This window comes from Drosophila guanche, unplaced genomic scaffold, assembly GCF_900245975.1.
Source record: "Drosophila guanche unplaced genomic scaffold, DGUA_6, whole genome shotgun sequence".
NCBI classification, from domain to species: domain Eukaryota; kingdom Metazoa; phylum Arthropoda; class Insecta; order Diptera; family Drosophilidae; genus Drosophila; species Drosophila guanche.
The window spans coordinates 92112-98111 of record NW_022995757.1 but is presented as its reverse complement, the minus strand read 5'-3'; positions in this window follow the sequence as shown (position 1 = coordinate 98111).

Genomic DNA, 6000 nt, shown 5'->3' with positions numbered 1-6000 from the left:
TAAAATTATTATGTCATAGTTACAGTATGCAGTTGTTGTGTGTAATTGTAAAGCAGAGGCCGGCAGCGTTTTGATCTCGGACAGCGCAGTCGGCACACGCAGCGACAGAGAAGCAAGAAACGTTTTTGCAATGGTGCCAAAGAAAGCTCTCTCTCTCCCTCGCTTACTCTCCCTAAATGCATGGTAAATAAAGATCCGCTATGCACAAAGCAAGAAATGCGAAAGAGAAGCAAGTAACGGTGTGCGTGTGTGCTGGTGGGTGATCGATCAGCAGCAGCACGCGGTACCTGCTTCTGGCATACACCCTTACACCCTAAGAAAAACGTTAATACACACTTACAATAAGTACAACCTTCTTTGCGGTGGATTAGTAGGAATAAGAGGCAATATATTTTACAACCGTTAAACCTCATCTGTGGTGGATTAGTACTAAATATTTACGCACGTGCATACACTAGAAGGCAATAAAATACAAATCAGTACAACTCAGGTAGCCGTAACTCAGAAAATTGTATTTCAAGATGCATTTTGACTAACATTTTGTTGTGGGTAGGCATTTTACAGTGCCATGGTTCAGGCTTTCTGTTGCTTTTTTTTGTTGGGAATAGAAACCTACTTTGTTATATTGTTGAATGTCCTGCTTCTGTTCCCTAATGGCTGTTGTCCTGTGTGTCCCCGCACTGAATCCGGCGGCAGCAGCAGTGCACCACCAAGGCACTGCGGTTGCCCAGTGCTGCCGGGGGTCCAGTAAGCAGTGCGGCAGCTGCAGTCGGTCGAGGTCTCATGTACAACGCTGCTTGCATGTTTGTTGTGTGTGTGTGGGGGGGGGGGGGGGGGGGGGGGGGGGGGGGGGGGGGGGTTGGAAGAGGTGGAATGTGTGCTTTCTCTTGCCACAAGAAAACACTCAAAGGCTGAAAGGATTTTCGCTCACAAGTGGCAACCGGAAGTGATGTGCGGCTCAAGAGTCTACTTCAGCTGGCACGCACGCACCCACCCATTGACGGGAGCAAAAGTTGGTGTAGGAAGGATCACACGGCACTGGACAGGGGCAGACATGTTGAAAGGTGGAAATTGAGGCGATTTACTTTATACAAAACAGGCTTCATCGCCCATTCCCATGGCCATGCCGCAGCCGCAGCCGCAGGTTTAATGCACTTTCCCCACTTGGCGACTTAGCAACTTGTTGATGGAATCATGGAGAGGAAAGGAAAGGCGTTGCCCAGTCGGTCAATGGAAAAACGAAACGGGGGGCACCCAGCAGCGAATTTCTCCTAATTAAGTCGGAAAAGGGCACAGGGCTGGACGCAGCAGCAAAAGGAAATATTTATGAAAATTACTTCGACGTCGCACAAATAAATAAAACGAACCAAGTGAGGAAGGCGTTTGGCCAGAAGGAAAAATTGTGCACACAAGCAGCTGAAGATGGAGATGGAGATGGAGTTGGAGCTGTTGCTGGGCTTCTGGGGCCAACAAACTAATCACAATAATCACGCTGAAATAAAATTAATAAAAATGCGTGGCCCGCTGGCACGGCAAGGAGCATTTAAGAACATAAATAAAAATTAGCAAAGCCAACAGCCCAGGACTCAGGATCTCAGACTCTCGGACTACGTCTGTGTGTGTGTGGCCTGCCCTGCCCTGCCCCGCCCCGCCCTGCCTTGGTAATAAAAGCCACAAATATAAAGAAATTACACAAAACTGCGACGGAACTGGAGATGTAGAGGAAGCCGGCAGCAGTAGATGACCGGAAAAGTTAAAGCAGCTAGCGAATAAACGAAAAACTAATAAAAGCCTTTGACCAGCGTCCTACAGTCCTCGGCCCCTTGGCCCCTTGGCCACTGCCCCCCACAACTTCTCAGCGAGGCAATGAACAAACAAGCCTGCAACAAAATGTGCCCTGAGAAGGCGGCACAGGGCACAACTTTGGATTTGTAATGGCCTTCCAGCCCAACGCCAGCCAGGCAGCCAGCCAGCCAGCCAGCCAGGTTCTCACCTGCTACTTTGTTTCCAGATACGTTGGTGGAGCAGGTGAAGTGAAACGAGCACGAGGACCTCACTAATGACGACGACGACGACGACAAGGAGAAGGTGGTCTTTGGGTGGCCCTCGTTCTGCCACTTGTTCTAATTGAAGTCAACGAAACTTCCGATCATAAAAATAATTAACTTTTAGTGTAAAATGTAAGAAAAGAAGCAATTCCAAAGGGCGAAAAGGGAAGTCAGTGCGGGCTTCTAATTGGAGTTCTTCGCATCGATCAGGTCCATTTTCGTGTGTGAATTATGCCAGGGAAATAGTAGAACAGAAGGGGTAACAATTTTAATTTTTATATGCATTTATTTTCAAGTGTTTTCTGTTTGCATTTACTACTTACAAATTGCATTTATTCATTGATTTTAGAATTGTTTTTCATGTCACAGTGGTCACATTTTGAAGTCTCTCTCGCCTGCAGGCCAGGCCTCTTGACTATGCTGCCGGAGTTATAAACAAATAAGCAATGCAATAATAATATGCACAAAATGCGAACGAATGTGTATTGCCTTGAGGGAAATGGATGGGAAATATGAATGTGAAGACTGATCCAACAAACTGGCTGTTTCCATTAACAAAGTCAAACAAATGCAAGGAAAAGTGAATTGAATCGAGTCAACGTTTTGCACCAAAAACAATAAAGATTCTGTTACCACCCGCTGCAGTCCCCCCTCTATTGATAACATTGAACTTTTGACATCAATTGCACTTAATTTATGCAGCCAACAAATTTCGATTTTGCGCCCAAAATTATGTTTGTTGGCTCCATTCCCGCCAGGCAAAAGGCAACAACAAAATTGCAAGAACAACAATTGCAAAATTTAAATAATAATTCAGACACACACGTGTGTGTGTGTGTGTTTTGTATATTAAATATATACATTTTGTATGGCTATCCACTTTGTGGAGGGGTTACAAACAATTGGCATACATTTCCACACAATTTTCGCATTAATTAATTGTAGAACGACGAAAGGCGAACTGGCTGGCTGTGGCTAAAACCCTTTTGGATATGCAGTAAGGCCAATTCTGCAACTCGAACGGAAGGACCCATCCCATCCCATCCCATCCCATCCGATTCAATGCCCGGAGACCAATTAGAAGACGAAGTGCACAGAGAAATTTAATTAACATTTTCAAATGTTTTGCATGCCTGGACATGTTCTCTGGGTAGTAAAAACTTTCGACGGTCGGTCGGTCGCTCGGTCGCTCGGATGATATTGGTTCGCTTGTCGCACCTTCAATTCGGGCTTTGCTCTGCCCCCCACCCCGACCCCTTGTGTAATTTGTCCGAAACTGTCATTGGGGGAAGTGGGTCTTTAACCCCTTACCCGAGTGCTGATTACTTTGACTCCTCCTTTTGTCTCCCAGCTAGCCCGCATCGTATAACAGAATTTCAATGGAAAATAGTTTTTATGACACACGTTGCTCCCTCTCTCCAACACTCTCTTTTTCCCTTTCTACCGCTTCCTCCTCTCTCTCTCTCTCTCTCTCTGTCACTGCGCTCACGAACACACGAGCACGTACACACGTGCTCAGTGCGCCAGAGAAAGCTTTTTCATGGATCATGTTCTCCCTCGCTCGCCCACGCTCGCTGTAACCCTCTGCCTGTGTGTGTGTGTTTGGTGTCGAGTGAAAAGTTCAAATGCAAAAATGAAAATTAAATACAAAATGCTAAGTACTTCCATCAGTGGACCACACCACCTGACTTTTTGGCCAACACGAAATTTCTCGCAATTTGGCAAAACATTTAGCCAGCTTTGGCGTGGAAAGGGCTTTGGCTAATTTTTGGCGTATTCCACCATATTTTTGTTGGCTATTTAACTTTAAGTTTTAATTGATTAAACAACCAAAATTGAGCGCTCCAAAAGCATAAGGTTGTGTGCGAGCTTTTTTATGGCTGCTGCTAATCCTCCCTCTCCACACGCTCACAAATTTTTCATATTTATTCTTTGCTTTCGTCGTGTGTCCTAGCTACAGCTACAGCTCACCTTCTGCTCTTGTTCTGCTTGTCATTTGGGCTTTTATTATTATTACTGTCGACCCAGAACCCAGTCCAAGTCCCAGTCCCAGTCCCAGTCCCAGTCCCATGCCCGCCCACCACTGTGTAACAGCAACAACAAAGAGCTTGCTCGGATAATGGAATTTATTTTATGGCCAACAGGTAAGACCATTTTGTTGTCCCTTCTGCGTGGGTGTTGGTGCTAATTTTGCTTTTGCTTTTGCTTTTACTATTTTTTCCACGACAACTGCCCCACTCCCACGCAGCTCAGGAACACGAAAGAATAACGGGAAACAACGCTGTCCATATGCTGTGGGGGAATATTTTTTAATGCCCCGCCCGAGGGCGCAAAAAACAAGCGAAGAAAGGCGACATTTTCGGTGCGACACCCGAAGACAATTAAAATGTATTCAACGCCCTCCTCCCTCGCTCCATCATCCCCAACAAGTCCGAAAAGAATGGAGAAAATATCAACATAAATATGTAATAAGCGGCATTCCTGATGAAAGCTTGGGTGGTGGTGGGGGTGGGTTTAGGATGGAGCAGGGGGACAGCTGTCGGCATTATGCGACTTACATTAGCGTGTTAATGCAATTAAAAAGTCTGCTCAGGGCAGCAACAAAAAAGGGAGACAGCTATACATAATAGCACAACAAAGGCAATGAATCTTCGGACCCCGCCCCAAAAAAAAAAAACAAAAAAAAAACCCAAATTAAAAGTGCTTTCGTTCACTTTTGTCAGCATCCCCAGGGAAAGAGCTGGGGAAGATCTCAAAGTGATCTAATTCTTGGGTTTCATTGTTTTTTTTTATGTTTCCAACTATCTCAAAGAAGCGCTCTCAACATATTTAAATGTTAATTCGTTTTGCATAAATATTTGGTGCAATTTTCACAACTAAATGACATGAGATCCGCGCAGTCATCACCTTTCACCATTGGCCTGATCCTGTCCCGAGCCTGTCACTCATTTAAAGCTGCTGCTGCTGCTGCTGCTGTTGCTGCTGCTGCTGGAGAGGTGGAACAGAACAGCACCCCCATTGGTTCACTCATAAATCATTTTCGTGCCGCGCACTGCCGCAGAATGACACACGATGGCCGGTGGACCCTCGCAGCAGGTGCCGCCCCCCCCTGAACCTTGTTTGCTCTCATCGTTTCGGGCGCTTGTTTGCAGTTTTTGGGGGCTCACAAATTGTTTTTCAACAAATTGGAAAGTGTTTCACAAGTAGACAGACCACCTGACCAGAACCAGAAACTTTATTAACAGCTCGATTAATAATAATAATAATAATAATAAAGGCGCAAAAATGATATCAGGCCAAAGGCGAACTCAAATTTGTTGGAGCAAAAGTTTTGAGGGGATCGTTTGGAATTTTCATTATTTAAATAAAAGTTCAAATTAAATAAGATTAATTTGAGTGGGGAGGGGTTGGCATGGGGCAGGGGACAGCGTGAAGTGTGGGCGACGTTTACATAATTCCACTCAACGCCGACTTGTAGGATGACTAATGACATATTGCTCAGTTGCAGGAGAGTTGGGTTTGTGGGCATCCTATGACGATGGTCACAGACATGTCACATTTGTCTGGCCAACAGATACTTCACAGCAGAGGGGACCTAGACACACACACTTCAACGGTAGAGTGAGGGACTGGTGGACTGGTGGACTGGTAGACTGGTTCCTGCGGTGATTTTTCTAAGCTGTCATCTGCAACTGGTCCAGGGGATTGGACATGGCCAAGCCATCATCATCAGCAGTCAGCCAGGAACCCAACCAGCCACCCAGCAAAGATACTAATTGTCAGTCTGGCCAACCCTTTGCGAAGATTCAGAAATGTTTCGGCAAACGTTTATTCGATTGAAAGACAAATTTAAGGGGCGAAAATAAAATGCAAATAAACTACTCCGCAGAAAATGAGTTTTCGGCTAGAAAATAGATGCCAGAACATCCTTTTTCAGTGTACAAAAAAATGT